Source organism: Mandrillus leucophaeus, unplaced genomic scaffold (assembly GCF_000951045.1).
Source record: "Mandrillus leucophaeus isolate KB7577 unplaced genomic scaffold, Mleu.le_1.0 Scaffold41, whole genome shotgun sequence".
Taxonomy (NCBI): domain Eukaryota; kingdom Metazoa; phylum Chordata; class Mammalia; order Primates; family Cercopithecidae; genus Mandrillus; species Mandrillus leucophaeus.
The window spans coordinates 5,192,892-5,203,317 of record NW_012104365.1 but is presented as its reverse complement, the minus strand read 5'-3'; the positions used below and the strand labels follow the sequence as shown (position 1 = coordinate 5,203,317).

The window sequence follows — 10,426 nt, the reverse complement described above, 5'->3', positions numbered from 1 at the left end:
CTCGGGGCCTGCCGAGCTCGCTGCCCGCTGGAGACCAGTTCTCTGGTGAATAACTTTGTGTTTCCTTTTTTCCGCGGGTTGTGTGTACCCCACGTCCCGGCCTGCGGCGGTGCAGAGAACAAAAGGACAAGATAATAAAGGTGAGCGGAGTCCCGGGACGGCCGGCGCGGGCTGGAGTGGAGGAGGACGGGGAAGGAACGGTCCAGGAAGCTGCGTCTGGGACCGGAAACTTTCTCTCTTCCGCCAGCTTCAGGGAGATAACACTTGAGGTTGTGTGACGATTCTGGGAGATTTGGCAGGTCGAAGACAAGGGCTTCTCAAGAAGTGAATAAATGAGTGCTCAGAGTAATTTGGGCCCTTCTCTCCCCACTGCATGATCATGGATTTGCTTTGGGGAAGGGGAGGTAGGAGAGGAGGCTTTGCCGGGTGGACATGGCCGCAGGGGACGAGCGACTTGCCTTTTGCTGCCCAGTAGGGGCTGCTCTAGGAGGGGGGCAGTCCGAGGTTCTGCAGGCTAAGCTCCATATCCCGGGTAGTTTCAGCCCGTTTTCCAAGTGTGTTAGCATCTCCTGTGACATTATGGCTTGGGATAAACCCTCAGAGCGCACTGGTGTGAAAATTGAAACACTTTTTTAGCTAGTTTGTGTGTCAGCTCAGGTGTAAACAAATACTGTGGTTCATCGTGTTTTAAGATTGGAAAAGGCCCAGCCCTTTATTTACCTTTGCTTTCTTTTTCTGACTGAGCATAATAACAGTGGGAAGAAAAGTGGTGTGAAAGGAAGATCAATCTTCGGGCGCCCAAATCACTGAGCCAAAGGGAGAAAGCTACGCTGGGAACTGCTTAGGGCAAACCTGCCTCCCCTTCTATTCTTGAAAAAGATAGTTTCTAAGACATTAAAAGTTACGTACCTCCCCCACAGTTTGCCCACAAGGAAATTCCTGGTGGACAAAGGACTGAACCCAGAGTCATTCCTCCTCACTGAGATAAATGCTTATCTGATTGCTGTTTGGAAAGGCTAATCAGAAACTCAAAAGAATGCAGTCTCTTACCTACCTATGACGTGGAAGCCCCTCCGTGCTTCAAGTTGTCCTGCCTCTCCGGACCAAACCAATGTACATCTTACATTGATTGTTCTCACGTCTCCCTTTATAAAATGTATCAAACTAAGCCGTGTCCTGACCACCTTGGGCACGTGTTGTCAAAACCTCCTGAGGCTGTGTCATGGGTGTGTCCTTAACCTTGGCAAAATAAATTTTCTGAATTGACTGAGACCTGTCTCAGATATTTGGGGTTCACTGTGGAGAGTCAGATAATAACTCCCAGTAGTCCTTCAGTTGCAGCCCCTTCCCTCCTAAGTTTTCTTTCCTCAGTTCGCCATACATTTGGGCATACATTCTGCATTTGGATTTTTGGAGGCTCCACTTCTATTTGCCACACATAGGTCTTTATTAGACCATGTCAGTTTCATCCTGGTTATGTGTTCCTTGCATTATGTGTTAACACTTAATTTGGTCAATCTCACCAAATTATGTTTAAGCCTTTATTTAAAATTTAGCTTAAATTATTGAAAGTTTCCTGTCACCCTTCTAATTAGTTGTGCAAACCTCAGTTCTATACTGGTTTTATTCCTTTTAAAATAAAAGCATAATTTCTGCTAGAAATAGATGGAAATAGACTTTACTAACTTTGACTTCCGTGCTTAAAAGTAATCTTTTAAAATTTGAGGGTAATATTTTGCAACTTTGTGTTCTAGTACAAAATGGTTCTTTACATCAGAAGGATACAGTTCATGACAATGACTTTGAGCCCTACCTTACTGGACAGTCAAATCAGGTGAGTTTATTTCGTTAGCATATATTTGTTTTTAAGTTGGTTTTAATTGTCGTGTAACACACCTTTGTTGTCATTTCTGATTTTTAAATTATCCTAAACAACAAAGCAGCAGACTATAAAGTATTAGAAATGATAGAATGCTCATGAAGATGTGCCTCCTGTTAACCCTGGGCATGAGTGGGATGAAAATGATTTACCCCGTGGAGGAGGCAGCATCCCAATGGGGCCGGGATGCAAACAGGTCTAGTTGGCTCCAGTTTTTGTGGGTCACTGATGTGTCTTGCCTTTGACGCAGTGGAGTTGTGTGTGTTTCTGAAGCTTACTGGTTATTTTTCGCTGTGGATGATTGGAATTGTGGTCTCGGGAAGCAGCTGAGAGCTGGGCTGTGGAGCAACTGTGGAGCCAGATGCCGCCTGGTTTTCAGTCTTTTTTTTTTGAGACAGAATCTCACTCTTTGTCACTGAGGCTGGAGTGCAATGGCACGATCTCAGCCCACTGCAAACTCTGCCTCCCGGGTTCAAGTGATTCTCCTGCCTCAGCCTCAGGAGTAGCTGGGATTACAGGCGCCCACCGCCACGTCTAGCTAATTTTTGTATTTTTAGTAGAGACAGGGTTTCTCCATGTTGGCCAGGCTGGTCTCAAACTCCTGACCTCAGGTGATCCACCTGCCTCGGCCTCACAGAGTGCTGGGATTATAAGCGTGAGGCACCACGCCTAGCCTGATTTCACTTTTAACTCCACCACTGACTGGCATGTGTCTGTGGCTTGCCTTCTCTTGCCTCAACTTTCTTTTCTGTGGAAGAAAGAGAGGAGTAATTCTTTGTAGAATTGTTGGGAGGGTGACATCAGATGGTGTACATAAAGCGCAGAGACAGTACCTGATACAGCAGGGCCCAGTGAGTCATAGCTGCCCTGTTTTCTTAGGTAATTCAGGCTTTCTCTGCCTTGGCACTGTGGACATTTTGCACGGGAACATTCTGTTTTGGGGGCTGTCCTGTGCATTGTTGGATGTTTAGCAGCCTCCCTGGCTTCCCACCCACTAGATGCCATTAGCAACTCCCTCTCCCCATACCCAGTTGTAGCAAGCAAAACTATCTTGGCTGATGTGTTTTGGGGAATACAATTGCCCTGGTTAAAATCTACTGGGAGCTGCTCTCTCTCCTCTGTGCTACTGTTGCAGCAAAACTCCCAAGAGACGCCATATCTGGTTAAGAGTCCAGCTCAGGAACCAGACTGCCCTGCCTCCAGGCCAGTGGCTTGGATGAGAGGCTGCACCTCTGTGAGCTCCTCACTATGGTGGGCAGGCCTCATGGGGCAGCACAAAGCAGATGCTCGCATTCCTTCCTTCGCCGCTCCAAATAGCCCTCAGCTACTGGGCATGTTTTAAAGTAAAACCAGTTCACCTCTTCTCTGTGAAGGAATAAAGCTAGACTGCCCTTTTCTAAGGTGTCTTAGAACTTAGAATGTTCCTTCGTCCCCCTCACTCCTACTGCACTTGGCGAATCAAGCCGCTTGGAGACCAGGAAACCTTGTACAGGTGGAGCCTTGGCAGACCTGCCCCCCGCTCCAACCCTGCTTTTGTTTCTTGTCTCTTGGTTGCCTTCTGAGAATCTGTCCCCCCTCTGGGCAGAACTGACTTGATTTCAGTGATGGGCCTTGGATAGAGGTAATGGCAGGAAGTTAAATGAATTGATTTTTTGAATATCTTGTTTTCTACTGTTGTTATTATTTTAGTACTTTAATAGTATTATGTACTGAATTTTAGCCAATAAAGGGGAAAGGAGGTTGCATCAGTACACTTAAAAATGTATGCGTGTGTGTGTATGTCTATGTATATGTGTGTGTATATGTATGTATGTGTATATTTTGGAAACAGGGTCCTGTTCTGTTACCCAACCTAGAGTTCAGGGGCATGATTATAGCTCACTGTAGCCTCAAATTCCTGGGCTTAAGCAATCCTCCTGCCTCAGCCTCCTGAATAGCTGGGACTACAGGCATGCACCACTATACCTGGTGATTGATTGGTTGATTGATTTTAGACACAGGGTCTATGTATATTGTACATAGGCTGGTCTTGAACTTCTGGGCTCAAGTGATCTTCCTGGTTTGGCTTCCCAAAGTGCTAGGGTTACAGGTATGAGCCACCATGCCCAGCCAAAGATATTTTTATAAAGTCGGAGCTTTTGTGTTGTTTGGGAGGATTTCTTTACAAATGGATTAGATTATTTTTATGTCAGTGGGTGTCTTAGCTCTGTATGTATACAGTACAGTTTTATAACTTTTGATTTATACAGACATACCTGTGGAGCCATGGCCACAGTTATGATAGTGAACATAACAGACATGCCTGTGGAGCCACGGCCACAGTTCCGATAGTGAACATAACAGACATGCCTGTGGAGCCACGGCCACGGTTACGATAGTGAACATAACAGACGTGCCTGTGGAGCCATGGCCACGGTTACAGTAGTGAACAGATCTATCAGCCCTGGGTCCTTTTTTATTGGAGACAGGGTCTCATTCCATTGCCCAGGCTGGAGTGCATGGTGTGATCACGACTCACTGCAGCCTTGACTTCCCAGGCTCAGGTGATTCTCTCACCTCAGCCTCCCGAGTAGCTGGGACTACAGGCATGTGCCACCACGCCCAGCTAATTTTTAAATTTTTAGTAGACATGAAATCTTCCTGTGTTGCCCAGGCTGGTCTTGAACTCGTGGGCTCAAGCAATCTACACGCATCAGCCTCCCAAAGTACTAGGAACATAGGCATGAGCCACTGTGCCCAGCCTAACCCTGGGTACTTAAAAGAGAAAAATCCAGGTATGGTTTGTAGTATCTAGTTGGAGGCTAGTTTGGTTCCTGTGTTTTGTGTGAAACTGTAATACTTAGAATGGTTTAGAAAGTCTTAGGAGAATGCCTGCCTGTTAGGTTGGTTTAACTCGTAATGGGCTGTGAAGGGTTGTTGCCATGTGGTGGGGGTCCTTCCCTCAGAGAGGCCTCACCTCACCCACCTTGCTGTGCTTCTGGTACTAGAGTTTCAGTCCTAGTTGCCCCTGAGGTGCTTGCGACTGTAGCCACTCAGTATCTGTCTTGTAGTCTGTGACTCGAATGGGAGTTGGGGGAGCAGAGGAACTGGGAGTGAAGGGCTCTAGGTTGGGCTTGATTATTGTGATTTTCTCTCTTTTTTTTTTTTTTTGAGACGGAGTTTAGCTTTTGTTGCCCAGGCTGGAGTGCAGTGGTGCAGTCTTAGCTCACTGCAGCCTCCACCTCCCTGACTCAAGTGATTCTCCTACCTCAGCCTCCTGAGTAGCTGGGATTACAGGTGTGCGCCACCACGCCTGGCTAATTTTTTCTTGGTATTTTTAGTAGGGACAGGGTTTCTCCATGTTGATAGGCTGTTCTGGAACTCCCGACCTCAGGTGATCCGCCTGCCTCGGCCTCCCACAGTGCTGGGATTACAAGTGTGAGCCATGGTGCCTGGCTGATTTTCTCTTTTGAGGCTTTGCCTGCTCAGGGACTTCTAGTTTCCCAGTTTTCTGTTGTTTTCTGAAAGGAAAGACTGTGAAATGACCCAGAACAGTTCCTACTCAGAGTTAGAAGACCCTGTCTCTGCATGATGCCTGAGTTGGGAATAGATGCCGCTGGCCCCCCAGTGCTCCTGCGCACTGGCTGACCAACAGACTGAGTGTGTTTGCTGCGACCCCACTGACAGAAATTACCAAGGCCACCTGGGCATGGGGGAGATGGCACCTGTACCTGTGCTGCTGGATGAAGTTTTGGTCAGCAGCAGACCACAGTATGATAGTGGTCCCGTAAGATTATGATGGTGCTGAAAAATTCCTGTCACCTGGTGATGTTGGAGCTGCCATGTTAAGGGCAGTGCATTACTCATGTGTTTGAGGTGCTGCAGGTGTAACAAAAGCTACTGCCCCAGTCATACCAGGGTATACACCTACAGTTACATACAGTTACGTACAGTGCGTAATACTTGACTGTTACTCCTTTATGTATTTACTATACTTTTAAGAGCATATTCTGTCTACTTACTAGAACAAAGTTAGCTGGAAAGCAGCCTCAGGCAGGTTCTTCGGGAGGAATCCAGAAGAAGGCATTGATGTCACAGGAGATGACAGCTCCATGTGTGTTGTTGCCCCTGAATACCTTCCAGTGGGGCAAGATGTGGAGGTGGAAGATCCAGACCTTGTGTAGGCCTAGGCTAATATGTGTGTTTTTTGTGTCCTTTTGGGTTTTTTGATTTTTTTGTTTTGTTTTGTTTTGAAGCAGGGTCTCTCCCTCACCCGGGCAGAAGTGCAGTGGTGACTCATTGCAGCCTTCACCTCCTGGGCCCAAGAGATCTTCCTGCCTCATTTTTGATTTTTTGTAGAGATGAGGTCTCACTGTGTTGCCTGGGCTGGTCTCGAAATCCTGGGCTGAAGCAGTCCTCCTGCCTCGGCCTCTCAAAGTGCTGGGGTTACAGGCATGAGCCACTGTGCCTGGCCATGTCTTCATTTGTAACAAAAAAGTTCAAAAAGTTAAAAAAAAAAAAATTAATAGAAAAAAGCTTATGGAATAAGGATATAACGAAAAATTATTTTTGTACAGATATGTGATATGTTTGTGTTTACAAAAGAGTCAAAAACTTTTAAAGCTTTTTAAAAAGTAGTTTGTAAAGTAAAAAAGCTATAGTAGGCTAGGGTTTATTATTGAAGAAAGGAAAATTTTAAAATTGAGTGTAGTCTTAAGTGGACGGTGTTTCTAAAGGTGACAGTGGTGTCCAGTGAGGGCCCAGGCCTTCACTTTCACTCCCTGACTCACCCAGAGCAACTTCAGGCCTACCTGCTCCATTCACCGTAAATGTACAGGTGTCCCGTTCTTCATCTCTTATACTGAATTTTTACTGTACCTTTTCTGTGTTTAGATATGTTTAGACACACACATACTTACTAAAGTTATAGTTACTTCTATTATTCAGTACAGTTACACACTGTACAGGTTACGGCCTCAGTGTGTGGTAAGGATACTGCCTCCACTGTCACACGTCTCCAATTGTGTAAGTACACTGATCACACACTGATGAAATTGCTCATCAGATTTTGGGTGGTTTTTTTCACTGAACACAATGCCTCATCAGAGCGTCTAGGAGTTCCTTGAGAATAGCCTGGAGACGCTTGGCACAGGGCTTCCTGCTGTGCCTGCGCAGCTCTGGTAGGCCCAGGATGACCTGAGGGCCAGCCGGGGAGTGTCAGTTTCTTGTGGCTACATCTAAAAATATGGGCTTCCTTAAAATACCCAGTGGCAGAGCCTGCTAAGTAGGCATTTGCCATCACAGCGGCTTCCCAGAAACACAGCTGGAAGGACGCAGTGGGATCTTAACATGCTTCTTATTGGCAAGTTGCTGAAACAAATGCAGGAATTCTGTCAGAAACTGCTGTCTCTGCATATTGATGCCACCAGCTGAGGGGCTGAAATTGCAGCCTCAGAAGGACCAGTCCTGAAAACAGATCTGAAAAGTGAGCAGCCAAGTAGGTAAATTAGGGTTTTTTGGTTATTTTCCTCTAACATTTTCTCTGCGCTCTCTAAGGCTTCTCCTGAAGAGCCGCAGGTCATCCTGGTAGGCCTGTTCCCTGTCCTGGGTCAGAGCTGGTTCCCAGGAGCCGTGTCACTCCCTCACTTTTCAGCAGTACGCTCGATACTTTTCCCTTTTACATAATTTATTTGTGTGTGTGTTTTTTTATTAAGCAAATGCTTCTCTCTGTTCCTCTTGGACTTCTGAAGGTATCATTTCTGCTTTAGTCTCTCCTCTTGGTCATTCCAACTCTATCTCAGAAAAATGGATATAGGAAGTAAACATTTTAACTTCAACTTAAATGGTTCTGTTCATTCGGATGGAAGTTTCTTTTTTATAATGTTAAATTTGAGTAAATATGTAAAACTGCTCTTAGTTCTTTTTTGTGTGTTTGTTTTTTTGAGACGGAGTCTCACTCTGTTGCCCAGGCTGGAGTGCAGTGGCGCTATGTTGGCTCATGGCAACCTCCGCCTCCCAGGTTCAAGCGATTCTCCTGCCTCAGGCTCCTGAGTAGCTGGGACTACAGGCACCTGCCACCACACCCGGCTAATTTTTATATTTTTAGTAGAGATGAGGTTTCACCATGTTGGTCAGGCTGGTCTCGAACTCCTGACCTTGTGATCCACCTGCCTCGGCCTTCCAAAGTGCTGGGATTACAGGCCTAAGCCACTGTGCCCGGCCTAGTTCTAATGTAGAGTTGGGGCTTTTTTGTGTTTTACTGTTTGGATTTTCAAATAACCTGGAGATAATATGTTCCCTGATTAAAGTTTTCTTTAATTCTTTGAGTGTCTATTTTGTTTATCATTTTTAAGTTAGTCACAGGAGGAGGCTTAAGAATCTAAAGTTGTATTTTCCTTTGTCAGGGGACTCTGATTTTTCCTTTAAAATGTGTTAGTCTTTCTTTTTCTTTTTTTGTTTTGAGATGGAGTTTCGCTCTTGTTGCCCAGGCTGGAGTGCAGTGGTACAACCTCGGCTCACTGCAACCTCCGCCTCCCGGGTTCAAGCGATTCTCCTGTCTCGGCCTCCCAAGTGCCTGTGATTACAGGCACGCGCCACCACGCCCGGCTAAATTTTTGTATTTTTAGTAGAGACGGGGTTTCACTGTGTTGGCCAGGCTACTCTCAAACTCCTGATATCAGATGATCCACCTGCCTCGGCCTGCCAAAGTGCTGGGATTATAGGCCTGAGCCACCGTGCCCGGCCGAAAACGTGTTGGGCTTTCTTCGATGAGGTCTTCAGTTCTCCGCAGGGGCTGCAGTGAGGTGCCTAGCTTGGAAAGTGTTTAGCAGTCTTCTGTGGAGGTGGCTGCAGAGTAGCAGGATCATGGTTTTGCCTGTATTGTCCTTAAAAGGTCTGTTTATGTCACTCATTTACCAGGACCAAAATGTGCTTGCTCAGAGGTAGTAACGTGTTAAGAACAAGCTTTGAATTTGTTCTTTTTTTTTTTGGTTTGAGATGGAGTCTCGCTCTGTTGCCCAGGCTGGAGTCCAGTGGTGCAATCTTGGCTCACTGCAAGCTCTGCCTCCTGGGTTCATGCCATTCTCCTGCCTCAGCCTCCGGAGTAGCTGGGACTAGAGGCGCCCGTCACCACGCCTGGCTAGTTTTTTGTATTTGTAGTAGAGACGGGGTTTCACTGTGTTAGCCAGGATGGTCTCGATCTCCTGACCTCGTGACCACCCACCTTGGCCTCCCAGAGTGCTGGGATTACAGGTGTGAGCCACCGCGGCCGGAGTTAATGCAACTATATCCCTGAGGAGTAAACTTTCACACTCATAACTCAGTGCCCATGGAGCCATGGCGCTAAGGAATGTTGAGGGGGCAGCACAGCTCGCCTCCAGCACTTGGCAGCAAGTGAGCGCTGAACCTGTGCCTGACTGTGTGTGAGACAAAGGGAGATCAAAGGCCCTGAAAGGAGGCTGCGTGTGTTTTCCAGGCAGCCCAAACTGTGTTTCCTTTTGTCTCCCACGCGCTGTGACCAGGACTGTGAGTGGGACAGCTTCTCTGACCAGGGAAGGAGAGTGGGACAGCAGCCTGACGTGGCTCATAAAGAAGGCAGAGGACAGCATTTCCAGGTGTTCTTATGTGCAGAATGACTCACTTCACATAGCATTACAAATTAACCTGCTGCTTTACCTTCAGAGCTTTGAAGGAAAGATGGCAGATGTAACAGGAAATGGGCTGTCAGTAAGACTGAGATAAAAATGGAAATCGGGCCCACAGGACCGCAGGTCGCTACATCCAGCCTGCCTGTGTGGCCGTGTAACCCGGCGAGGACAGAAGTGTCAGGAGGGTTTAGGGCTGCCGGCAGAGCTGATTAGTGTCACCATCTTCTGTGGCTCAGGGTGTGAATGGTGGTGATCTGGAGCTGAAGGGTTTGCAGAGTGCCAGCTAGAACTGTAGGCCCTGCACCTTGGGTAGAGGGAAGCTGGGTGGGTAATTTGTGGGCTCTGTGTCTGTGTGGCCTGTGTGCTGGGTGTGTCCATTTAATGCTTCAATTGGATTTTCAGGATGTTACATGCTTAATGTAATGTGCATTTTTTCATGTGGTAAGTGATGTCCTGTCTTGGTTAAGGCTTTAAGTGTAGTCAGAAGTGTTCCTGGGCATCTGTGTCCATGGCCTGACTCCTCTGGTTGGTGGTGTGGCCAAGTGGATTACAGTACCACACGGCCATCAAGGTCTTTTTTTTCATCTGCTCTTTTTGCGTGAGAAGGAGGATGTGTTGTGATTGCAGCGCTGCTGAGGAGCATGTGTCCAGCCGATGGGAGGAGGAGGGCTGGCTTCCCTGTGGGGGCACTGTCCCCTTGCCTGCTGTCCTTGAAGGCACCTGTGGCCAGCGACTCAAGGAGCAAGTCCTCTGCACAGACCGCCCCCTGATTCGCTCACCCTCCTATCTGGGCCTGTTGGCCAGGGCAGCACCCGAGGGAAAGGCTGCAGCAAAGGACCCAGCATCATGGAAGTTGTTTGAGGGAGAATAAGCTCAGGTTAATCTCATGTTTGTACAACACTGATAGCATCTCAATTGTCTT

At 47.2% G+C, this 10,426-nt stretch overlaps 1 protein-coding gene across 2 annotated transcripts in view; it reads left to right on the top strand.

Annotated features, from left to right (window-relative positions):
* Positions 1–10,426, top strand: part of YTHDF1 (YTH N(6)-methyladenosine RNA binding protein 1) — a 20,968-nt gene continuing 10,542 nt past the window's right edge. Inside the window, exons 1-2 of one of the 2 annotated variants that reach the window (XM_011992405.1) lie at positions 1–140; positions 1,755–1,834. The gene's annotated coding sequence lies outside the window, so the exon portion shown is untranslated. Of the gene's footprint in view, positions 141–1,754; positions 1,835–7,173; positions 7,356–10,426 lie in introns of those variants that run through there. The other variant, XM_011992407.1, reaches the window with a different exon arrangement.